The sequence below is a fragment of the Schistocerca piceifrons genome, chromosome X, assembly GCF_021461385.2.
Source record: "Schistocerca piceifrons isolate TAMUIC-IGC-003096 chromosome X, iqSchPice1.1, whole genome shotgun sequence".
Taxonomy (NCBI): domain Eukaryota; kingdom Metazoa; phylum Arthropoda; class Insecta; order Orthoptera; family Acrididae; genus Schistocerca; species Schistocerca piceifrons.
This window is the reverse complement of record NC_060149.1, coordinates 623,225,529-623,252,668: the sequence shown is the minus strand read 5'-3', so window position 1 is coordinate 623,252,668 and position 27,140 is coordinate 623,225,529. Positions and strand designations below refer to the sequence as shown.

Sequence of the window (27,140 nt, the reverse complement as noted above, 5' to 3'; positions counted from 1 at the left end):
TACGTTGTTAATGAGACGCAAAAGCCCCGTTGATTGCGAAAGGACTCAAAATGTAGTATGGAAGGAAAATCAGATCTTACAGGGTGAGCATCAATAAAACCGACAAACTGCAGTGATGGATTACTGAGTCAAAAAGGAGGCAAAAATGTCGCATGACTGTATGTCCGGAAATTGACGGTGCGATTGTAACGACAATAAATCGTTGTGGAACACAGTACAGAGCTGCATCGTAGCCACGTTACAACAGGTGTTCAGAGTTCTCTCTATGGGACGCAATGTCATGCAGTATACACATAATAGTACTTATCTTACGCCATGTTGGCGGGCCACTTACCTACAGCTTGTACTAGGGTACGTCTCAATATCCTGTAGAATCCGGTCCGCCCAATCTGTTGTATGCACAATCCACTACCCCTTGCACGTTCGTCTGTCTGAAAAGTCCCACGATGACACAAACGCCCAAAAAGGCCTATAAATGTTGTGTGATGTGGTTGGGGTCTGTGAGAGTGCTTGTTTTAGCATAGACGTACTGCCTCTCGGCAGTTTCCACGTGCTTGGCCGTACACAAACACCATCTCGGCTTGTTCTCGACACGAGTACCAGACCATTCTGCTGCTTACAGTGCTGCGTCAGTGAGAGAGCATGCGACACACAATGAACACAAGCCACATGGTCAGAGGAACTGTCATTTGTCAGCGTCATCTACCGTGGCAACGATGCATTTTCGAACACATGTTCATAGCACCTTTCTTCCACCATTTCCATTCAGGAAGCCGTCCCTGCAGTTTGTCGATTTTATTAACGTTCACTCTGTACAAAATGGTTCGGACGAAACACGAAGTAGGATAGATTTCATTTTTGAAGAAATACTTTACTGTATTAAGAAAATTGAGTAAAAGTAAAAATAAATATCTATATAATACCTGCCATTAATGATTAAGGTTTTGTAATTTCATATATACAAGAAATAGTTCCGGGACAAACTGGGATATCAATTAATGAATGTGTATGTCAAAGAAGACAGACATAACTAGTGATACCTAACACAGCCAACGTCTTTCATAACTACTTCCGGGAAGGATCCCACAGACTGGCGTGGACAAGTCAAGAGATAACGCAAATAAAGACATGTAACAGGAAGTGCCACATACATACAGTCAAATCAGAGTTACTCCACGCTCTGCTAAGGAAACTGAGAATGTGACTAACTCCCTAAAAGCAAACCCTTTCACCCAGTTGATAATATCTCATTTAAACCAATGAAACCCTGTTCTGCAAACACATGGTGTATCCGTAAGAGCGTGAAAAAATGTAACAGGGCATAGAGAATGCTCTACTGAACAATTTGAGGTAGGGAACCTGGGATTGGAGAAGCCATCTTAAGGAGATATGGAAGTAAACTTGTCTATCGCTTTGTCTATCGTACTGTTTTCCAGCTTAATTAAAACTAACATCCGTACAAATTTACACGTGGTTCAAATGGCTCTGAGCACTATGGGATTTAACACCTATGGTCATCAGTCCCCTAGAACTTAGGACTACTTAAACCTAACTGATCTAATGACATCACACAACACCCAGTCACCACGAGGCAGAGAAAATCCCTGACCCCGCCGGAAATCGAACCCGGAAACCCGGGCGAGGGAAGCCAGAACGCTACCGCACGACCACGAGCTGCGGACTAAAATTTACAGGTACTGTGCTGTTTATTTACATGTACATTCTTTATTTACTGCGAAGAAGCAAACACAAGCCTGATTACTAGGAAGTCATGATGTAGGTTTTGTTTACTTGAGGTTCGTGCAAAGGTTTTGGAGAACGTAAACTCTGCTGTTCGTGAGAGGGGGGTGGAAACAACGTTTTGTGAGCTACAGTACAAATGGTGCGTTCATTGCGTGAATGACGGTGTTTGCAGTTAAGTGTAACTAATGTAAATAAAAAACGTACACTGTAATGTGATTTATTCCTTTTATCTCCTTAAGCTGACTTGTGCGACCCCAGGTTCCCTACCTCAAATTGTTGAGTGGAGCATCCTCTATGTCCTGTTGAATTTTTGCTCGTTCTTACGGAAATACCCTGTATATGCAGTTTATTCAGTCACGTATCCAATACATCAGTATCACAAAGTGTATTCCCAGGCAGACTGAAATATGCTGTTCTCGGACTCCTTTATAAGGCGACTCCCACTTTTTAAATATTTTTTGAAGATACTGGAAGAGAAGAAGAAGAACCACAATAAACCTACATAAAATAAGACTCATAACACATCTATTTCGAAATCAGAAATTTAGTTAATCTTGTTTTTTATTTTAGGAGACAATAGTAATACAAAATATTAAATTTTTCATTCATCTCATGAAAAAAATTATAGAATTTTTGAGTGACAATATAGTAAGAAATGGTATATTTCGAAACTTAAAACAAACGTTTGACCCTCCAGTGATAGCCCCATGCCTAGTAAAATTCAAATATTAGTATTCTAGAGATCTGGTAACTGGTTTTCATCCTATGTGACTAAATCGACACAAAGTGTTTCATTAAGAAACCCAGGAAGTGAACAAAACGAAACAGTGTTTCCTGAAACGTCCTAGAAACGGAAATATTAATCGTTTCTGATGCAAGTATTATAATCAAATCTAACGGAGGAATTTGAGGACCTGAAAATAAAAACAAAATTTTGTTGATAATTAATAATCAGTTCTGTGTAAATGGCCTGTCACTCAGTTTAAAAAGAACTAAATACGAGGCGTATAGAGGCAAAATGCAGTGAGTGCTCCACAAAAAATTTTCAGGAAACGCAAGAGAATTTCTTACTTCCTTCCTATGGGAGATATTCGAAAGTCCTTTTCATCATAGATTTATGTTTACCTAACGAGTATATTTCTGACAATCCGTGCGCTATTCGGCTTTCCTTTTACCAGTTATAACCTATAATATTTGGGAGTCACTTGTTTTACATTTGCTCCAAAGGATCTACATAACTTTTCTTCTGTAGAGATAGATGTACATACGTTATTAATTACATAACAGTAAAGAGACGCCTTAATACTGGTACAAAGGAGAAAAGAAAACGATTTAATGTCTACAATTGTCTTTGACTACAAAGTACATTACCTTAAACAAAAGTCTGAAAGTAGTAAAATGACACAAGCTTACAAGCTCTGCCCTGTCCCGCTTCTGGATGAATTTCAACGTCTGAATCCACGTTTTGTATTGTTCACAGCTGTTTGACAGTCGATTGTACTCTTCTACAGACAGTAAGATTTTCGTTTACTTCACAACTCCGCCCCAAACTTTTTTTGATCAGGAATTCAACTTCCCTCGCTTTTGCTTCCTTTAAGGCTCAACCAATTCGGATAGCATGTGGTTCCAGGGAAGAGTAGGCTTTACATCGTCTCCATATCCCTCTTCCTTCACCGGCGTCCATTCTATACACCACTTCCCCTGTTTCTAGTACGTTTCTATGGTTGCTTCTGGCGATCACAGTTCGTTTTAAAGGGTCAAATCTGAAGGGCCACTGACTAGGTGGCTTAATGACAACAGCAACTGCATCCTTCCAAAACTTATTGTCATTATCTATTCCTAACTGGAGAGCTATTCCGTGATCCTAGAACACTTCAATGTACTCATACGGTGAGGTAACTGTGACTTTAGACCTTAGAAATTTTACTCATCAACCGAAAATTCTGACCACAGAAGAGAGAACCATCACCCCAGTCGCCGTTTGATATCAACCACTGAAGGTGAAACAGAGGAAGCTTGAAAACCAGTCCACAGTACACGTGCCAACTCCCACTCGGCACTCCCTGCCAGGCGGTCTGAGCATTGGCTTCCACTCTTCATCATGGAGGTTAAGAAGGACTACAAAGGATTCGTGCATTGTCTCAAACAGTCATCCTCACTGTGAGGGCAGCAGAAGATAATACGCGAGTCCAACTATGAAATGTCGAAATCCACAGGAAAATCATAAGCCAAGAGACGGATCTCTCGCCTCCTTTTTACACTTGTGGCGTTATTCCCGGCTATCTAATCAAGGCGGCCTTAAAGAGCTTCCCAAACTGCCCAGACCCTGAGTTCGTAAAAGAAGTCCTAGAGGGCATCGGATTTATTGTGCGCACAGTGACTCGCATTAAATCCACTAAGACGCAGATAGTCACCTTCACTCATGGTGATCGATAATATGAACAAGGAAAACAAGAGGCTCTCTTCAGTAAAGAGCGTGGCCGACACTACGTCGCTGTAGAAAGTCTACAAGAAGGGCTCACCCTATTGCTTCCGTTGACAAAGGGTGGGAAATGTGGCATCCCACTGTACTTTCCCAGAGGCGTAAGTAATCTAGCCGGACGAACACGCTAGCAAAAGTTGACCGCTACCCAAGACGCAGCCTTCCAAGTACAAGAATTGTGTCCGCACGTCGAGAGCTACCGTGACTATGAAACGTTTAAGGCCGCAGTAGCCCGCCAACGCAGAGTCCCATTCAAGAAGTCTAACTGCTTTGTCCGACATCCTCAGCCATGTGCACAGACGCCGCGAGGCTAAGGAACTCCGCTAGAAATGAACACACGACGGCAACCTACAGATTCACATCGTGGGGCAGCAGAACACGGCGCGGACGCCCAAAGAAGCTTGCAAGGGCGAGAACGCATGAAGAACACAGACATCAACTCCCCAGGAGGAAAATCCACCACCCTGACGAAGACACCATCACCACGACAGGCGTCAGTAATGCAAGCGCTAATGACGTCTGCGACAACGCCGCGCCCTGCCGCACCCCATCATTCTCCGTGGCTAATGAAGACCTGGCCACACTCGTCGCCTCGCTGTCCGCAGTGTTGTAACAGGTCTCGCACTTTACCGAGGCGCTGCGGAGAGGTTTGAGGCAGTAACGTCAGCTGCCCAAGCACTACAGCCGTCTACAGATGGATAGCGGCATCACTTCTGATTCAATCTGTGTTTGGAGTTGTCTTGTCAGGCCAGCCGTGACGTACACAGCGCTTTCAGCACCGCATCCAGCCGCAAATGACACAAAAAAAAGGAGTCGACATCAAGGTGACAAACAAATATGTTAAGGTCCACAAATATTTTTATTGCTGAATATGGAGATGAGACACCATGCAACAGTACTCTACAATAACCAAGGGTTAGAAAGAAACTGCTGAAGACTCTAACACATTACAGCCTAAATTATTGGGCCGGTCGGAGTGGCCGAGCGGTTCTAGGCGCTACAGTTTGGAACCGGGTGACCGCTACGGTCGCAGGTTCGAATCCTGCCTCGGGCATGGAGGTGTGTGATGTCCTTAGGTTAGTCAGGATTAGGTAGTTCTAAGTTCTAGGGGACTGATGACCTTAGGAGTTAAGTCCCGTAGTGTTCAGAGCCATTTGAACCTAAATTATTGGTTATAGTTATGCTGATAATGAAGTTCTTATTAATAAATGAAAAGCACCAGTATGCTTTTGTTCTACAGTATTATTTTTATTGTGTTAACCGGTTTTCGGCTTACAAGGCCATCTTCAGACATTTGCTGAGTATTGTCACCAAAGAAGTTACAATGCTTGTAAGCAACATGGGAAGAGAAGTTACACATCTAGGTTGAAGCAGATAGATACAGTAAGTAGCATCTTTGACAGTGTGGTGATGGTGCAATGAAAAAGTAAAATATCTAACAGTAAGTAAATAAAAGTGGAGTAGACAGGAAATCGTAACACAAAATAGAAACAGCATGTCTACATAACCGTTTATATCAACAAAGAAAACTAATAAAATAAAATAAAATTAGTACTTGGCAAGGCTGCTTCAGGAGGTATAAAACATGGAGAGTGATACAGAAACCAATTAAAAGAAGAAGCGACTATCAATGGAGCTACAGAATAAATAAGCAACTTAAGCAATTTCAGTAAGATGAACAGAAATACATAAATGCAGGAAAATTGAGGAGTTTGAGGGAATATACAGTAAATTAAATCATGGAGAATGTGGTGGTACTGCATTTTAAAAAGTAAAAAAGCTGAACAATATACAAATACAAAAGGAGCAAACAGGATAAACATTAATATTATATTCAAAACTGTGGCTGTGTAACAGTTTGCATTAAATAAATGTACCAAGTAAAATATAAATAATATTTGATCAGACAACTACAAGAAGTATTAAACACCGACAGTAATATAAGTACCAGTTAAAAGAAAGCCTTAACAATTGAAACTACAGTTTTTATGGAATCCATAGACAACTTCATTAAAATAAAAGAACTTAATGAATACAGAAAAATGTTGGAACAGACAGTGTTGGAGGTAATGAACAGCAGAGATGATTATATGAAGTTTAAGTAAGGGGAAGCGTTGAGCTGTGTCTGGTCATTTAGGATTAGATTTGGACTACGAGCAAGATATTTGTCAATTTCCAGGGTTTCCAAGAGGTTGAGTTTGTGGCCTTTGCTTGCTAAGGGATGTACATGGGACACTGGCTGGTAGTTGTGACCCTCACTCAGTACATGCTCAGCAAATGCGGAGTCATAATTCTGCAACCTCCTGCTGCGTTCATGTTCAGCCAGCCTAGCTGTTATGTCTCTGCCTGACTGACCTATTTAAAACTTATTATTTCGATGCAGTGAAATCGCACAGTATACGGAATTTGTCGATTGAATGTTACCTTATACGATTTGTACCTCTTCCAGTCGGGATGGTTTGCTAAACTTTTGTGGCCTTTCCCGGAACGGGCTGAACACGTATTCCACCACTAAAATCCATGATTATGGAAGAAATGATAAAGCACTCTTCATATTTTATCCGACACAAATATACTGAAAACATTCTCAAAACATTCTCCTTGCACTCACAAACAACCGAAGACAAGGGAAACGCACAATGGCCAGGTAATAGCCGGCTCGCTGCTGTTTCTTATTTCACGGTAGTGTGCAGTGGGGACAACTTGACGAAACAGCCACACACAGTCACAAAACTAACGTTCGTGAAGTAACTAGCTGGGAAGGCAGCATTATTCGTACAAAAAGCATAACGGGTCCAAAGCGATTTCTGCATCTTCAAACCTTCTTATATACTGGGTCTTCCTAATGGTACACCAATAACTGGTACTTTTTAATGCATTGGATGTACTCAGTTTTGCTTTGCAATCAGAAATGTATACACCGACTTTTGAACCTGTAGCCTATTTTGCAGGTGGGGTATTAGGACATACACAAGCTGTTTTGCTCGTGTTTTAAGAGCCTAATCGATATACGATAACACAGGGAAAAAAATGGTTTCATTTTCGAGAAAAAGTGAATTTACCTCTGTTTCCTTCTGGAAGCCTCCTATGTGCAACACTGCGTTCCACAAGGCCTGAGCACACCACTGTAAATAATGCTAGTGGGTAAATAAAATACGTTCACATTTTTTTCTAATTTCCTAAGTGTTTGCACTGATAATAACCAGAAATTAAAGTCGCCTATTACAAATGTTCTTAAACATCTGAGATTTGGAGTTGAAAATGTAATAAATTGACAAAAGTTTCCTTATTTTCATCCCTAATGTTTTACGGCATCATATTCTGAGGTAAATTGTCATTGAAATAGCAAGTGTTTTTTGCAGAGAAACTTGTAATAAGGATAACATGCAGTGTCTTCTGTAGAACCTTTTGCAGATATGGTCTTAAACTGCTCGTCATACAACATCGTCAAAGTACATTTACTTCCTCACGAAGTATGTTGTCATCAGCTAAATCCAACTGACAAACAGAAATAAGATTCATAAATATAAAATAAGAAAGGGAAATGACGCATACTATCCTTGACTCGTCCTTAGTGTGGCACAGAAAGAAGCAAAGTATTCAGTCATAAAAATCTTTCACCACCTATCAAGTAATGTAAAGAATATAATAAATACTAAAAGTAACTTCAAACACAAACTTCAACAACATCTGCTTGACAACTTATTATACTCCACAGAAAAATATCTGAATGTGTGACCATGTAACGCGCGTGTGTATTAGATGGAGAGGGTGGGAGGGGAGGGGGAGAGAGAGAGAGAGAGAGAGAGAGAGAGAGACAGAGACAGAGTTTGAACGTAGCTATGTATACATCACGTAAACGGGCAACATATTGCCAAATTTTTTCTATGAAAGGGTGCTCCTTTAGTTAACCTGGTCCCCTCCGAATTATTCCGATAGATGGCAATAATGGTCTATAGACTTGCAGTATAGCTGAACTAGAATAAATTAAACTGGCGCTTCTCATCCCCTCTGTCGCCAGGAAGAAAGTTTGTGCCTTACAGTATAAGGCAGATTTCTCTAGTTAAGTTGTTCATGACTGTGTAATTATTTTCCACTTTCCGTCCGTCATTCTTATCCGTCTGTGATAATTAGTTACTGGGATGCAAGTAAGAAACTTCCTGATGGATTGCGCACCCTTTTTAGAAGATATCTCCCAGCTCTCAACTGCGCATCTCGACGCGGCTCACACGTCACGCAGAATCCTGTGCAGGACCCTGTATTCTAGATTTGGTGATCATAGCTGGTGGAAAGAGCAACTATGAGAGGTTTTTCCTGTTCTACGAATTGGAGCGATGTTAGGACTTGTGTCCCCCTAAACGTTTCAAGCTGCCGCTTCCCCACCTGCTGTTTCACCACCACACATTCGGATTCCTCTTACTCCCCGATCGTCCCACGTGGCGCAAAATCGATCGACTTCAGGTTTAAACTATACTGTAACGAATAAAATCAGTACGTTCAATGGTTATTACTCGAATCTAACTACTCTCCTGAAACTGAAATAACAATAAGAATTTTCTCACCACGGCCGCTAGTTATCATTTATTTCTTCTACTAAAACCGAATTGATGGAAAAAGTTCTGGCAAAAAAGTAAAGACATGACAGTGATCGTATCACAGTGCCTGAGGCGAAGCTATCTTTCTTAACCCCTTATAGAATAAGACAGTGTTAACACCATTAACATTGATAGTTCCTGTCAGATTAAAACTGTGAGCCAGACCAAGACTCTAACTCGGCACCTTTGCCTTTCGTGGGCAAGTGCTCTGCCACCTGAGCTATCCAAGCACGACTCACGACCCGTCCTCACAGCTTCAGTTCTGCCAGTACCTCGTCTCCTATCTTCCAAAGTTCACAGAAGCTCTCCTGCGAAACCTTGCAGAACTAGCACTCTAGGAAGAAAGGATATTGCGGAGACATGGCTTAGTCGCAGCTTGGGGGATGTTTCAATGACCTCCCAAATTTATGTCACATCGAATTCACACGTCTAAATTATGCTTACAAACAATGTATCAAATTTGTCTCCCCGTACAGGACCCTATTCCCCAACCATAAAACATGGAACTGGTCGTGAAACTGGAATATTGACATCTCTCGACCAACTCGCAAATAGAAGTGCATTAATTCCACTGAGGCTAGTATGGTAATAATCTTCATCCCTATCATGATCATCATCATCATCATCATCATAATCATCAATGTAGTCATTATTATCATCATTATCACTACAGTCACCACCTTCTGAACACGCCCACAAAATGTTTCCCTTGTTAATGTACAGGAGACACGCGCTTTACGAAGTAATCACACCCAAGTCTGGCTGTCCAGATTTCTGACGATCTCGTTACAGTTTACAGTACGTTATCACGAAATGCTGATAACGCCATTAGGGTCATTACTGTTGTAGGAGCACTATATTCTTCCAATTGTAGTGTACATACCCGTCATATTTCAAATTTTTTATAATACCCTTTTCCAAAATTTTAAATCTGCACGACCGAGTAACTGGCATTTCATTACTGCCAGTTAGCCCAAATATTTTACAGATATAAAGTAGCCGCGCGGGATTAGCCGAGCGGTCTATAGCGCTGCAGTCATGGACTGTGCGGCTGATCCCGGCGGAGGTTCGAGTCCTCCCTCGGGCATGGGTGTGTGTGTTTGTCCTTAGGATAATTTACGTTAAGTAGTGTGTAAGCTTAGGGACTGATGACCTTAGCAGTTAAGTCCCATAAGATTTCACACACATTTGAAATTTTTGTTGAAATACAGTAAAGAAATGAATGTTTCCTTATCAGAAGCGAAACAGAAAGACACTTTGTTTTCTTTACATTAACATTTCATTAGGAATTGTAGTACTTTTTTAATAAAAATGTGGATAGCTTTCCCTGTTGTTGCTGTTGTGCTCTTTTTAAGCATATCAGTTCCACAGTCTCCTGCATTATTAATGCAGCTGTCATACTAAACGCACTTTTTGATATGAAGACACATGAAAAATAATAGATGAAAGGGTTTTGAGTAGCCAGATTTGACAGTGAAGTCCAGTCGTAATAGAAACATGTTCCCTTTCGCATCATGAAATGCAAAGGAGAACTAAGTATTCGGCAGCAGATTAAAAATAAAGTGAAAGTACTTCATAAATATCAAGTATCTTGACCTCGTTTTTTGTATAGTGTTATAGAGCAATGTGAAAGTTTTATGAGTCAGTAGAGAGCTGATCGGATCCATCTCAAGGACGAAACGTATAGCTGACACAGCGGGAAGACGCCGACCTGCGCATGCCGAAGCAAAAAGCAAAGACACGCAACTTCCAGGGAATCAAGAAAGGGGAAAGTATATAAGATACCTCTACAATGAGAGTATTGGTTTCCGATAACATCAGTAAAAGCTGCTGGCAGGGCAAGAACTAAATCTGCATCGCGCTCTGTCTCCACTTTCTCTCCGGAACTTTTCCTGCTCGCTACCGACACCACGCTGGCTGAATATCGGACTAAACACAATAGCCAAGATGTACTCTAGCTTTCACGGAGGGACTGATATCAAATGAAAACAGTGATTTACTGTGTAAAATTGTGAACTGTCTGCATGACAACATTAGCACGCTGGTTATCTTTGGCTGAAGTAGATAATACATTTATTTTATTTTCATCAATGGACAGTTTCTGCTGTATAGTCATTTTCAATTATTTTCGTAAATAAAACAGGTCAAAATGGCCAAATCTCATTCAGATACTTGTAATTCACCATATCACATCAATTATAATGTAAAGATTGGGAATGAGCTATGTTACTAGACTTCACATCAATGCTGCCTAATGGTATTGTGATTGCTTACGATATTAAAGTGTTTGTGTTATTCGGAAGTACGGTGCAATGCTCCTTCGGACATACATCCGCTGATACCTAGAAAGCAACTTGAATATGACTCGCCTGTAAGGGATGTACGAGTACAGATTCTAGACACAAGGCTGACGACATATGAAGTCTGGGTGTGGCTGTGGGGCGTGCTCCGATAGCCTACTGGCAAGACAATGACTCTCGACAAGTGGAAATTCGGGTTAGAGTTCCGGTCCGGCACCAATTTTCAATGCAACATTCTACGATAAAGCTAGTAGTTGTCGATTTTCGCAAATACGAATACATTTCATTTTGTATTTGTTGCGTTCAGTAGAAGCCCATATACGATTCGTTTTATGTTATAGTCTACGAATATATGCTGTTCTAAGCACCAGCACATTCAATATCACGAGAACGAATCGTTATTGGTATGATTTGTTGTAATGAAACTGGAAACGTCATATTGATGATTTAAGAATTTTCGTGTTTACTTACTTTAACATTACAACTCGAGTGTTGCGAAAGTAAGCCGTGTTAAGATTGTGGCACATTGAAGATTCATGAAAAATGGATGGTTCTTGTTAAGATTTGTTTCAATTAAATGTCACTTAATAAGATTTCGGCGATTAAAGTCATTACAATATAGTTATAAAATACGTCTTCAGTAACCAGGAAGCTGCAGCATAGCGTAGTAAATGGAAGCATCATGTACTGAAGTGAACGGTAAATCGTTGGAGGGTTTGTGTCCTACTGTATCCTATATACACTCCTGGAAATTGAAATAAGAACACCGTGAATTCATTGTCCCAGGAAGGGGAAACTTTAATGACACATTCCTGGGGTCAGATACATCACATGATCACACTGACAGAACCACAGGCACATAGACACAGGCAACAGAGCATGCACAATGTCGGCACTAGTACAGTGTATATCCACCTTTCGCAGCAATGCAGGCTGCTATTCTCCCATGGAGACGATCGTAGAGATGCTGGATGTAGTCCTGTGGAACGGCTTGCCGTGCCATTTCCACCTGGCGCCTCAGTTGGACCAGCGTTCGTGCTGGACGTGCAGACCGCGTGAGACGACGCTTCATCCAGTCCCAAGCATGCTCAATGGGGGACAGATCCGGAGATCTTGCTGGCCAGGGTAGTTGACTCACACCTTCTAGAGCACGTTGGGTGGCACGAGATACATGCGGACGTGCATTGTCCTGTTGGAACAGCAAGTTCCCTTGCCGGTCTAGGAATGGTAGAACGATGGGTTCGATGACGGTTTGGATGTACCGTGCACTATTCAGTGTCCCCTCGACGATCACCAGTGGTGTACGGCCAGTGTAGGAGATCGCTCCCCACACCATGATGACGGGTGTTGGCCCTGTGTGCCTCGGTCGTATGCAGTCCTGATTGTGGCGCTCACCTGCACGGCGCCAAACACGCATACGACCATCATTGGCACCAAGGCAGAAGCGACTCTCATCGCTGAAGACGACACGTCTCCATTCGTCCCTCCATTCACGCCTGTCGCGACACCACTGGAGGCGGGCTGCACGATGTTGGGGCGTGAGCGGAAGACATCCTAACGGTGTGCGGGACCGTAGCCCAGCTTCATGGAGACGGTTGCGAATGGTCCTCGCCGATACCGCAGGAGCAACAGTGTCCCTAATTTGCTGGGAAGTGGCGGTGCGGTCCCCTACGGCACTGCGTACGATCCTACGGTCTTGGCGTGCATCCGTGCGTCGCTGCGGTCCGGTCCCAGGTCGACGGGCACGTGCACCTTCCGCCGACCACTGGCGACAACATCGATGTACTGTGAAGACATCACGCCCCACGTGTTGAGCAATTCGGCGGTACGTCCACCCGGCCTCCCGCATGCCCACTATACGCCCTCGCTCAAAGTCCGTCAACTGCACATACGGTTCACGTCCACGCTGTCGCGGCATGCTACCAGTGTTAAAGACTGCGATGGAGCTCCGTATGCCACGGCAAACTGGCTGACACTGACGGCGGCGGTGCACAAATGCTGCGCAGATAGCGCCATTCGACGGCCAATACCGATGTTCCTGGTGTGTCCGCTGTGCCGTGCGTGTGATCATTGCTTGTACAGCCCTCCCGCAGTGTCCGGAGAAAGTATGGTGGGTCTGACACACCGGTGTCAATGTGTTCTTTTTTCCATTTCCAGGAGTGTATTTATTTTTTTCACCTTAACGTTTTCTAAAAGTTTGTGGGACATTTTTGAAAAATTGATTGAAATTATTTCTGTAATACTCGATGTTATGAAAATAGTCCTTACTGAGTGGAAATTATGTTTCCCTTGGTCTTATGACATGTTCACGGATACTGACGTTTATAGTTACGCGTACCATAGGCAGAACAAAATGACTAGATATGGACGACGAAGGAAATGTGAGTTTCAGTAGAGTTAATGTAGGAATTTTTCGTCCGTTATTTTCGTGAACAAATTGTATTGTTTGCGAGCCACACAAAGCCGTAAATCGCTGCTCGAGAGGACCGTGAGCGCAAAATCACGTTCACCAGACCGTCCTTTGTGCCGACGGCGCTGCGTCTCGTGAGGATGGATATCTGGTTTGTGTGCACGTCAGTGTTAGCTATCTAGTCCCCTGAGTCTTGGACTTGACTGTCAGTGTGACAAAATGTTACCATTCTGGCAATCTATGGCAGCTACGGAGTCCTCTGACAAACCTGAAGTACTTATTAATTTTTTAAAAATAAAATCTCGCAACATAACACATTTGCTTCCTCAGACTTATCTTTAACCATCCGGTATGTCATGTCTATTTTTCAATTATTCATATACCTGGTAACATTTTTACATGCTCCTCTCATTCATTCTGATTTTCCGTTGATTTTAGTCCTAAGCATACTGTTATAATTTATCCTAACTCTTCTTCAGGTTATTACGTTTACTTCCTTCCTCTGCAAACTCGAAAGCTTCTTGAGTAATCAATGTCACCTTCGTCCATCTTCGGAGATCCATTTCGGTGTGTAGTCGTAATCGGCTATAGCCGTGAATTTAAGTCTACTGATCATCGTAACTAGGTTATGATCTAAGTTTATGTCTTCACTTGGGTATTCTTTGCAGTCCACAATTTGATTACAAAATCTCTCTCTAAACATGGCAGAGTCTAAAAATTCATATCTTCGTGTGACTTCTGCTTTTACCAAACTACACTTTGGTCTTCTCTGCTTTTCAAAGAAAGTGTTCACTAGTTCACTTGGAACCTACTAACACAATGCGCAGCACAGTTCTAGGATCACTTTTTTGAAACGATCTTTTCGTCTCCTAATGCGATTTTAGAGTTCTAAATTTGGTTCGAAGATGCCTACAACGTTCCTCTGTAATGTTGCAAAAGCGTGGTGCCCTGCGACGTCTCCCTCATGCTCGGCGACACCTTAGACAACAAAGTGTCGATACACGAGGAAAATAAAGGCCAGAGCTCAAACGTTTATGGGAGGTAAATGGTGGGTAAATGATGTCACAATGGCACGAGATTTCACCACAATTACGCCCAACGCCACCGTGGATGTGTCACGTGAGAAGGTCGTCATACCCTCTCTTAGCCAAATTTCACCAATTGTTTCTGACGCCTCAGCGATGGAGGTCAGAACCGCGAGACCCAACTTCGAAATGTGGCCAGTTTCCTACGGGTGGCCGAGGAGAACTTTAACCGATCTTAATCGACACAAAAAGGCCTCACAGGGTGGTACAAAGGGTGATGTCGATTCCCAGGCACTTCGCGGTGAAAACAGCAGCTTGCAGTTCGATTAGCAACAACGCGACGTTCTTGACAACCTTTAACACTAATGACAACGCTCGGACGATTCAATCTTAGTATAATGACATCGTGGGCCACCAACCATATTGAAGGTGATCGCACACCTTTGAAGGGAAGTGCAAACTCTGTTTTGGCTCTTGTGTACGGGGTGGAAGGCCTATGGATCGTTCAAAATTACTCGACAAAATTTGAAACTGATCAGAAACAGCAGTGGGTGCTTATATGTTTTCAGATGTACGGTTTTGCGCCATCCTGTGTCATGAGCACAGATAGGTGTGATATTGAGACATGCACATGCAAAACGCAAAGGGCCTTCTGAACCCCCCCCTCTCCCCAGTTTGAAAAAACCATCGGTGCCTCTCACCCGCTTTTGTTGAGCTATTTAAAAATGTGTGTTAACAGAGACAACCTCTGACGAAGTCCCAGATGCTTGCTGACAGGCAACACCTTTGACACCCCCCCCCCCCTCCCCGAATCCGGGTGAACTACTAGTAGGCGCAAGGCCGGCGGCGTATACTGCTTGCAGGTTTCCTAGGACTCTCATCATGGATTCTGTGTGTAATTTTCAACTTTCACAACAAAGGTGGGTGGATGGCACTGAGAGTGGTTCCAAACTGGGTGATCTTAGAGAGACCATTCGCCGTTTTATTCATGCGTGTGTCAATGCCGAAGCCCTCTGTTTTCACGGAACAGGAGGGTGACAAACACGTGGGCTAGAAAAAACATAAGCACTCTTCGCTGCTTAGGATCACTTTCAGATATGTTCGAATAGTTTCGAATGATCCCTAGACGTTCCATCCTGTACACAAGAGCCAAAACTGATATCACATTGCTGGTTCAAATGGCTCTGAGCACTATGGGACTCGACTGCTGTGGTCATAAGTCCCCTAGAACTTAGAACTACTTAAACCTAACTAACCTAAGGACATCACTCACATCCATGCCCGAGGCAGGATTCGAACCTGCGTCCGTAGCGGTTGTGCGGTTCCAGACTGTAGCGCCTTTAACCGCTCGGCCACTCCGTCTGGCATCACATTGCTCTTCAAAGTGGTCTAATAACGTTCAATATCGTTTGCAACTCACGATGTCCTAATAGAAGGGTTCAATCGTTTGAGGGGTGTCATCGGTGTCAGCAGTGTCAAAAGTTGTTAAGAACGTCGCACAGTTGCTCAAAACACTGCGAAATACTGTTTTCGAGTGCGAAATGCCTGGGAATCAACACCCCACAGGAAAGTGTGGTTTCGCTGACGCCCTTTATGCCATTTCCCACGACCTTTTTTTGTCAGTTCTGGTCGTCTGTGTGTCAGAATGTTTTCCTCGGCCACTCATAAGAAATCGATCTGATTTCAATGTTGGGCCTCACTGCTCTGACCTTCAACGCAGAAGCGTCAAAGACAGGGGTGAAATGTGGGTAGGAGGGGATGAGGCAACCTACGCATCGTGTGACACGTCCACCATGGCGTTGCAAAGAACTGTGTTGAATTTTGATACCCCTGTGACATCAGTAACATACCTTGTACCTCACGTAAACTTTTGAGCTCTGGTCCTTTTGTAGATACCGTCGCCGAGCACGAGGGTGACGTCACAGGCCGTCACACTTTTGTATTGTTACAGAGAAAAGTTACAGGCGCCTCTGAGCCAAATTTCAAACTTATGCGTTGCAGTGGGAGACAATTGACGGTTTTCGAAAAATTGATACTTCAAATGTTTAACGTAGTGCAGTTACAGATGCCACTCTCTCGTTTCATTCCTCTCCGCCATTCTCATGTAGTTACTTTCCATTAACTTATAACAATAGAGTTTTAACCTTTCGTCAGATACATTATCCATTTTCTTTATTTCCTCATACATTCCATCTATTTCCTCATCAACAGCAGGTGATCTAAGTATGCAAACCTATACAATACATATACTACGATGGTACCTGTTCTTTCGGTCATATAGTTAAGGCTCACCGGCGACTTGACCATCTTCTTCTTCTGTGGGAATGCGCAAACAGTGCCCGAACTCTTGCGGGAATCGGCAACGCGCCGCGAGTAAAGAGTATAATGGGTGGGGGCACTACGAATGTAGTGCGGAACAATACGTTGAGAATGTGGGTTTCGCGGGAGGCGTTCCAGAGATAAATCCCTGCAGTCCCGCTATCCTCTGTGCCCTCGGTGGCTCAGATGGATAGAGCGTCTGCCATGTAAGCAGGAGATCCCGGGTTCGAGTCCCGGTCGGGGCACGCATTTACATCTGTCCCCGTTGACGTGTGTCAACGCCTGTAAGTAGCTAAGGGTGTTCATTTCATTGTAACCTATGCAATGGTTGTTGATGTTGGCTTATTTCTGTCGTCAGACGAATGACTGGACCACTCTATTATTCATGGCAACTAACTACGTTACCTACCGCCCTACTCATGACGATGCCAGTATCTGTACACAATTCACTGATGATTTTTATGATATTCGATAAGCATTAGCTAATAAATAACTGTCCTCCTCCTGCATCATTTCACTAGCATTTTCCAAGCTAACTATTCATCTATACAGGGTGATTCAAAAAGAATACCACAACTTTAAAAATGTGTATTTAATGAAAGAAACATAATATAACCTTCTGTTATATATCATTACAAAGAGTATTTAAAAAGGTTTTTTTCACTCAAAAACAAGTTCAAAGATGTTCAATATGGCCCCCTCCAGACACTCGAGCAATATCAACCCGATACTCCAACTCGTTCCACACTCTCTGTAGCATATCAGGCGTAAGAGTTTGGATAGCTGCTGTTATTTCTCGTTTCAAATCATCAATGGTGGCTGGGAGAGGTGGCCGAAACACCATATCCTTAACATACCCCCACAAGAAAAAATCGCAGGGGGTAAGATCAGGGCTTCTTGGAGGCCAGTGATGAAGTGCTCTGTCACGGGCTGCCTGGCGGCCGATCCATCGCTTCGGGTAGTTGACGTTCAGGTAGTTACGGATAGATAAGTGCCAATGTGGTGGCGCTCCATCCTGCTGAAATATGAATTGTTGTGGTTCTTGTTAGAGCTGAGGGAACAGCCAATTCTCTAACATCTCCAGATACTGTAGTCCAGTTACAGTAGCACCTTCGAAGAAAAAGGGACCAAAAACTTTATTGGCTGAAATGGCACAGAAAGCGTTCACCTTAGGCGAGTCACGTTCATACTGAGTTGTTTCCCGCGGATTCTCAGTGCCCCATATACAGACATTGTGACGGTTGACTTTCCCGTTAGCGTGGAAAGTTGCTTCATCACTAAACACAATCTTTGAAACGAAAGATTCATCTGTTTCCATTTGAGCAAGGATAAAATCACAGAAATCGATTCTTTTAATCTTATCAGCTGCAGACAGTGCTTGAACCAATTTCAGACGATAAGGTTTCACAACTAACCTTTTTCGTAGGACTCTCCAAACAGTTGCTTGCTGGATGCGTGCTACATTTTCATCACTCGTTCTCGGCCGTCCAGAACTTTTCCCTTTGCACAAACACCCATTCTCTGTAAACTGTTTATACCAACGTTTAATACACCACCTATCAGGAGGTTTAACATCATACTTCGTTCGAAATGCACGCTGAACAACTGTCGTCGATTCACTTCTGCCGTACTCAATAACACAAAAAGCTTTCTGTTGAGCGATCGCCATCTTAGCATCAACTGACGCTGACGCCTAGTCAACAGCGCCTCAAGGGAACAAATGTACAACTAAATGAAACTTTATAGCTCCCTTAATTCGCCGACAGATAGTGCTTAGCTATGCCTTTTGTCGTTGCAGAGTTTTAAATTCATAAAGTTGTGGTATTCTTTTTGAATCACTCTGTATATTTAGATTGTTCGATTTATCTGCCATATCCGTAATTCTAACGTTCTATGTGCCGATTTTTAAAACGTCAGTTTTATTCTGCGTCCTTCTGGTAAGGCTCTTCTGAGTGGCCCCCACTTAGAGAACCGAACACGGGACTGATATAGCGCCGAAATATTTAGCCAAGAAAGTCGTCATCGTGAAATTATTTTTGACAGGGTGTCTTTTACACTTTATATGTCTGCAGGTCAATTACAAGGACATTGGCAGAATTTCGATGACTCTTTGTCTCGATGGATTTCGTGTCCTTGTTGCATCTTCCTTCTGTATCTAATCTTCATTCGAAATAGAAACATTCATCCACCTCCCAAAGAATCTGTTGCTCACGTTTCACATTTAACCGTCTAGAACGTTTACCTGCTGGGCACATCTTTACTGTTGTTCTCTCTTGGTTCACGTGCAGAGTATAGCCGCCAGCTTGCACACGTTCCATTTCAATAGGATCCCGACTGACACTGTGTTCACTTTCATCGACCACTGCTGTGTCCGAAGCCGGTCGTTGTGGCCGAGCGGTTTTAGGCGCTTGAGTCGTGAACAAAGCTGCTGCTACGGTCGCAGGTTCGAATCCTGCCTCGGACATGGATGTGTGTAATGTCCTTAGGTTAGTTCGGTTTAAGTAGTTCTGAGTCTAGGGGACTGATGACTTCAGATGTTAAGTCCCGTAGTGCTTAGAGCCATTTGAACCATTCTTTTGCTGTGTCCGAGAAATATTTCATTACGATTAAGTTTCAGGGCACTGGGCCTGAGATTATGTATCTGATTTCCGTTGATATAGATATTCCCTTTCAGAAAGAGTACATAGTCATATGCAGCATGAATTTATTGTACATGCAGCGTTCCAGCATGAACTAAAGCACTTTATTGCCCCACACTTCCAGCTCTGCTCTGTAGGCTACATAAACCATGACGTCAATATCGACAGCATAAGCAACAGTGTCATCGATCAACCATGACACATTATTTATTCATTTCCTTTTCTGCCTACGTCCTATGAGATCTTAGTGTGTTTAAAAACGATTTCAGAAGAGGTGATCTATGATATTCACGAGTTTAGTTAGCATGCCGATAGTGTTCTATCTCGGTTTACTAATGATATTTGTAAACAGTCTGGAAACATAAACCGTATAATGGAAAAAAGTAGAAGAATTCGTGAGCTCGCGTTATCGCAGTCAGAGACAGACAATTTAAACTGATCGAATTAAATAGCACATTCAAAAGCAGTATACACATAACACACAAGGTAGCTTTATAAATACGGACCAGTGTTATCCACTGTCACAGCTCTCACGTATATACTGGTCAGTGCGTCACAGGCTCTTCCTTGCGGATGTTACAAAACCGTCAAAATATCGATACCTACTCAAATGAGTAGCGATAATACTCTTACCGGTACTAGAAAAGTATCGATACCTAATCACATTCATAAATTTCTAACTTTTTATGGAATTTAAGTAACACTGAGTTTATGTGATACTTTACTTGATTTCTTATAATCTGAAGTCTAATAAAAAAGAAAAAAAACCTTTTTATTTCTTTATTGATGATAGTTCGTAAACATGAAAGTCACCTTATGTAACGTTTCTAAAAAGAGCAATTACTGTAAATATTCAGGAGACGATTTCCTATTCTGAGTCAAAGCTGCACCTGCTTTTGAAAATAAACACTCATTAGGCACAAATGCTGCAACAACGATAAGCTACATTTGAGCATATTTTTACAAACACGGGAAAATTACTTGCGTGACTTCTCTTTTGAAAATGCGTTGCTTTTTATAAGTTTTATAGGGTTTTGTCACTTTGTTGTGTGTCCTTTCACTTTGTACGGCCGTGCGCTAGCTGTTTATGATGTTTCCAGAAGTTGTATCTCTGTGTTATACGAAGCAGAATCTTGCTCCGATTCACTTGGGCTACTCTGTTCCTCATTAACCATACATCTGAATTTTTGTATGGCTTAACCTCATGCAGCTGGATCTTGAAAATTCAGGTTTTTGTATATCTTGGATCCAATAGAGAAGGAAGGTTATGGTTCAACATCCCGTCGACATGGAAGACATTATAGACGGAGCATGAGCTTTGAATGTTTCAAGGATAGGGAAAGAAAGAAGCTATGCTCTTTAAGAGGTACCATCCCAGCACATTTGCCTAGAGCGATATAGGAAAGAGATGGGAAACCTAAATCTGGATTGGCGGACGCGGAAATGAACCGTCGTCTAATGTGCTATCCATTGCGCCATCTCGCTCGGTTGAATGGATCCAGTAGATTAGCAGTGGCTACGTGCTCATTTAATTCAGTTAACCCGTTCTTTTCTTCAGCTCTTTCAGTAAGAGGTCCTTGAGTTCTTTGACAATTGGTGCGGCTGTTGGCAAACCGCCATTGTTATAATTTTGGATATTGTGACATACTTTGGTCCAGACGTGTCTTTTGTGCCATATTCAGATGGTTTTAATAAAGCTTTAAGTTCATTGAGAGTTCCTGTGTCCATAGTGGTTGGCATGTCAGGCGCTGAAACACTATAATTACTACTTCATATACCACGTTTCTTAAACGTAAGAAGTGCTCCAATATGAAAACGGCTGACTCAGCAAGTAGTTCAAAAGTGTGGCTTCAAGAGTATTGTTTAGCATTTGAGTTTTTTTTTAATTTGTCTGCTAAACAACAATATTTTAGTGTATTAAACTATATCTTGAACTTTAGAAATAGCTGTTTTAACGCCTGGTAATGTTAAAGTCTCTTCGACAACGAAATTTGTCGTATACAAAAACGCGAAAAAACATTAGATGTTCTTATGGCTGCTACAGAGAACTGATATTACCAGTCACCATGGCACTAAACCGAGCGGGGTGGCGCAGTGGTTAGACACTGGACTCGCATTCGGGAGGACGACGGTTCAATCCCGCGTCCGGCCATCCTGATTTAGGTTTTCCGTGATTTCCCTAAATCGCTCCAGGCAAATTCCGGGATGGTTCCTTTCAAAGGGCACGGCCGACTTCCTTCCCTGTCCTTCCCTAATCCGATGAGACCGATGACCACGCTGTCTGGTCTCCTTCCCCAAACAAGCCAACCAACCACAGCACTAATTTTACTTCCATATATATTACAGCTATCAAGAATATCCATAAGTGTTTTCGAAATAAAAAGGATTTCTCAAAGCAAATGCACTGAGACTTTGAATGAATATAAAAACTTTACTTATGAACGTGGAGACAAGTTTAAAAGCTTGAATTACAGAATAAAAATTTGTTTAAAGAATAATGCCCGAAAATGTTCAAACTGATTTCCGTCATTCAACATACAAAGATGGCAATAGGAAACAATGGATTTGCAAACGTCACGACAGAGTTCTTTCGTGAGTTTGCGACATTGTCATTCAGTTTCCAATTACAGTGCATCAGTTGTTCTGGGTTTTGTGCAATAAACTCTGTCCATTAGGTATCCTCATAAAATGAAGTCCATTGGCGTGAGGTCTAGGGAACGCGCAGCGTTTTCAATGCGACTCCTTCGTCTAATCCATTTGTTCGGAAAAGCCTCATCTAGGTGAGCTCTTACAATGTGATGGTAGTGGGAAGGTGCTCCATCTTGCTGAAAGTAAATTTCTTCACCAAACATCTCCTCAGTGTGTGGACTGACGGAATCCTGCAGCAAGGTTAGGTACCTGTCGCCAGTGACAGTTTCGTTACAAAATGAAAATAAAAAAGATTATATGATGCCCAATGCTGATATCCCACACTACACTGTTACCCCTGATAAGTTTAAATGTTGTTATGCTATAACATGTGGACTTATAGGCACCCATTATGTACAATTATGGCGATTCGCCGTGCCATTTCATTTAAAGGCGGCCTCGTCTCACGAGGCAATTTAGTGTGGCAATCCTTCATCATCTGCACATTTTCCCAGGTTCCATTCACAGAATTGAACTCTCCGGTCTGGATCATCTTCATTGAGAGCATGGATTAGTGTTGGTTTGTAGCGTTTCCAGCGCAGGCGCTTCAAGATGCGATGAACACTATGGTTGAGATGTGTCTCCCGAGCCGTTTGTCGTATAGAGATATCTATGGGGTTCGAATGAAGGTTTCCCGGTTCTGCTCTTCTCTTCTAGGGCTGGTGATGCCCTTGGTAGTCCAGAACGTTTCTTATTGACGTTTGAATGGTCCTATCATCTTCAAATTTACCTCTGATGCCAGAAATAGTCTGGTTGGTTGGTGGCGTTTTATCGAACTCCCATCTGAACCGTCTATGCACTTACATGGCGTTCTCGGTTTTTCAATAACATTTAACGACAAACTTTATCTCTTCAGAGCTAAGTTGTTCTCCTGCCGTTCTGTTCCATGAGTTGTACCTGGAAAAACCATAAGTCAGCACGTTATGAGCAGTCAAAGTGTTAGTACATTTTTTGAGACATGCTGTATGTTTAGCTGAAATCTTTCCTTGAGTGTATACGTGGCTGTGTATTACATACACCTAAAACATCTCGGTTACTCATTGTTTCAATTCAAATATCCAGTGTGAGACAAATGTTTTTAATTCCTGACAGTCTAGGTCCTAGCTGCGGCCACATAAATTTCGTTTATTCCTTAAATTATTTTTTTTACATATTATTCGCTTTTTAAAACTAGGTTGCAGCTTCTACATCAGATATAAAAAGCCTTCTCCTTCGACAGTGTTATAAGGGCACATATCGTTGCAGATCAGATATACCAATGCCAGAACCGTTTTAATTTGCATCTCCCTCCGAAATAAAACAGTCATTTAGAAGAACTTGCAATTTAAATATAATGAATAAGTACTAAAAATAATTTGCTTATCTTTATTGGGACTTGACATCTGAGGTCATCAGTACCCTAGAACTTAGAACTACTTAAACTTAACTAACCTAAGGACATCACACACATCCATGCCCGAGGCAGGATTCGAATCTGCGACTGTAACAGTCGCGCGGTTCCGGACTGATGCGCCCAGAACCGCTCGGCCACTTCGGCCGGCCCTGTAGAAACTATCTTTTAATTTAATTCACTAGCAATGCGCAGAAAATGATTGTTATATATTATACATATATATGATTTATCAGTAACAGAAAGACTTTTACTACGGACTAACTTCATATTGTCGACCTTGTGCTGCTGACCAGACACTTCCTTCACAACTGAGAATATGGTTTTAATTTTATACTGTGAATTAACTATATTATTTGCCATCGTAATAACATTTTAGGCACCGTACAATACTGTTTGTAATGGGCTACTGTAGCTTGAGTTTGACTACTTCTAACATTTTGATGTAATTCCCATTTCAATCTGCATGATATTATTGTCCCACTGGTCAGCCCCCCAACCTGCCCTTTACTGCTAGTATCACGCTTAGTACGTTCTAATGCAGAGTAACTCTCAAATGTTATCGGCACTATAAACAGCCGGCCACTCTTGTTCCTTAGCTAGGTTTAAAAAACTCTCTATTGCCCTTGCATTAGCTTTTGTACTTTGGTGCAATTATATGTGACACTTTTTTGAGTGCAAGAGCCTTTTAGCGTTAAAATTTGTGCATCATGATCTCAAAGGCCGTTCACCCTTTTACTAACAGGATGCCAATCTAGTAATGAATCATGAATAAAAATACTGTCTATAGCTGTGCTACTGTTCCCCTGCATCCTGGTTGGAAAAAACACAGTCTGCATCAGATCATATAGCCGGCCAGAGTGGTCAAGGGTTCTAGGCGCTTCAGTCTGGAACCGCGGGCCCACTACGGTCGCAGCTTCGAATCCTGCCTCTGGCATGGATGTGTGTGATGCCCTTAGGTTAGTTAGGTCTAAGTTGTTCTAAGTTTTAGGGGACTGATGACCTCAGCTGTTAAGCCCCATGGTGCTCAGAGCCAAAGCAAGAGCTATCATATCATATGAGTTTAGGAGACCTACCAACATCCTTTTTCTTGCACAATCATATACAAAATGAACACTGAAGTCGCCACATACAACTAATTTTTGGTGCTTCCTGTAAAGTGAACCAAGAACCCTCTCTAGCTTGAGCAGAAATGCTCTGAAGTCACAGTTAACGGATCTATAAGCAACAACAAGCAAAAGTTTAGTTTCACTAAATTTAACTGCACCTGCACAACATTCAAATATCTGTTTAGTGCACCCCCCTCCCCCAGTCCGCAAAGAACTTAAAAAAACAGCCATCTAATCTGTATCCTGGTACAGGAAGCCTCTGAACTGCCAGATTATTTAAGTGGTGCTTTGATATACCAATAACGTCAGAGTCAACATCTATAAGCAGTTCACTAATTTTATCTCTGATACCTCTTATATTTTGATGAAATATGCTAATTCCTTCTCTGCTTGGGTACCTGATCTCTGAAGGTGATTCCTTTATTAGAGGGACTTCCTTTAAGCAGGTATATCTGTCAGCTGATTTCAATATGAAAAAGGTGCAGCTCTAACATCAACTACTACAGGAATTTTTCCGTGAGTAATCCCACCACCACCCACTATACTGTCACCTATAAGATTTGCCAGCCTCCCCATCCCATATCTACTGAGGTGCTGGACATTCATAGTGAAACCCGATCTATTGATAGACACAGCTGACACCACTAAAATTTGAGTCATGCCCTCTGCCATCAGTGCCATCTCCAGCCTTATGTTAACACGCCTAACGTTACCATTAAGACGGGGCCTATCTTGACGCTGAAACAGCAGTACGAAGTGCACATTAGTGCCACCAGTTTTTAGTAGCTACCTTTACCAGGCCACCACCAACATCACGTTCCCCGTCCCTATCAAGACTGTTCCCTGCTCCACCCACTGTCACTACCTGATCCTCCTCCGCAAAATTCCTACATAACTCCCCCATTTTGTCAGTCACCTGATCCATCCCTGCACTGGGTTTCGCAGTGATGGTGACCCGATACATACTCACCAACACTTCCTGCTAGTGCTGGCCCACACCTCTACCGTGCGAAGTTGAAAATGGCTCTGACCACTATGGGACTAATCATCTATGGTCATCAGTCCTCTAGAACTTAGAACTACTTAAACCTAACTAACCTAAGGGCATCACACAACACCCAGTCATCATGAGGCATAGAAAGTCCCTGACCCCGCCGGGAATCGAACCCGGGAACCCGGGCGCGGGAAGCGAGAACGCTACCGCACGACCACGAGCTGCGGACCCGTGCGAAGTACCTAGCAGCTGAACGTTCTTCTTTCTGTTAGACTTTGCAGCTGACATAGGCTTCCTAACTGCTGAGGACTGCTGCATGTTACCTACCACTACAGCAACAAGAGGCTCCTCCCCACTCACCTCTGACAGTTGGTCAAATCTATTGCATATACGCAGAGTACAAACATCTGAATACCTCTCCTCCTCCTCCTAGCTGCCTTCTAGCCAACTGCCAGTTCCCAGTCTTGAACACCCTTTACCCTCCTCGACATACTAGTGCCTCCTTTGCGTACTGTAATTTCACCTGAAGAGCTCCTGCTCCTCTACCAAACTCATTTCTGCTACAATTTCTGCATTCCCTGGAGTGAATCTCGCCAGAATTCCCGCTGGCTTCCCCACTGCATCCTCCCCCAATGAACATACTTTGAACAGTTCCACCTCATAACCCACTGCTCACAAACCTAAAACAGAGACCACACTTCTCACTCATGGAAAAAATTTACAGTTAATGAAAAAACTAAACGACTACCTTACCTAGGCTCAATTACACCAGTAGAACTATTAATAGATCTAACATCAGTGATCTCGAAATTCTCTCTCTACTAAGAAAGCAACACTTTATAGAATACTACTAAACCACAACTGATACCAATACCACCAACACTTCACACAGTTTCTTAGCTAAAACCAAAAATTCCAACGGTCCCTGGAACACTCAACGAAGTTAAAACAGTGAATAGAAATTTTACTGATATATGTCACTTGAACCAATAACAAAAGTCAGCTGAAAACTACCGCACGAAATTTTTTTCCAAACGACTTCAACGCACAGGCAACTCTAAAAAACACAGTGAGCGAACGTTTTAAAAAGTTTATTAGACCGTTATTTCACCACAAACAGCACGAGACACCATTGAAAGCTACTAAAGTTAATAACTGTATAACAGTGCACAAACTACTTTGTCAGAACTTAAGGACCGTTACAGTGTCAACTACACGCCGCGAAATGTAAGCAGACCGCTCCATCCCATATACTGGCCAAGGTGTGTGCCAAAACGTGGTGCTTCATGAGAGAAAGCTGGTCGTAGGAATGCGAGGTGGGCATGCTGAATTGGGCACAGCAGGTCTAATAATATGTTCTGTCTGTGTGTATGTGAAGCCACTGACAGACGAAGAACATTGACTAGGATGTACCGGTACGTTGTGAGTATAATATTCAGTGATTCC

General features: G+C 42.5%; 1 protein-coding gene and 1 non-coding gene across 2 annotated transcripts in view; both read left to right on the top strand.

The window, feature by feature from the left end:
- LOC124722558 (cytosolic carboxypeptidase 6) overlaps window positions 1-27,140 on the top strand; it is a 551,886-nt gene that overhangs the window by 350,593 nt on the left and 174,153 nt on the right. The window lies entirely within an intron of this gene.
- Trnat-ugu lies at window positions 17,045-17,119 on the top strand. Its single transcript has one exon. It is a non-coding gene; the product is annotated as a tRNA-Thr (tRNA).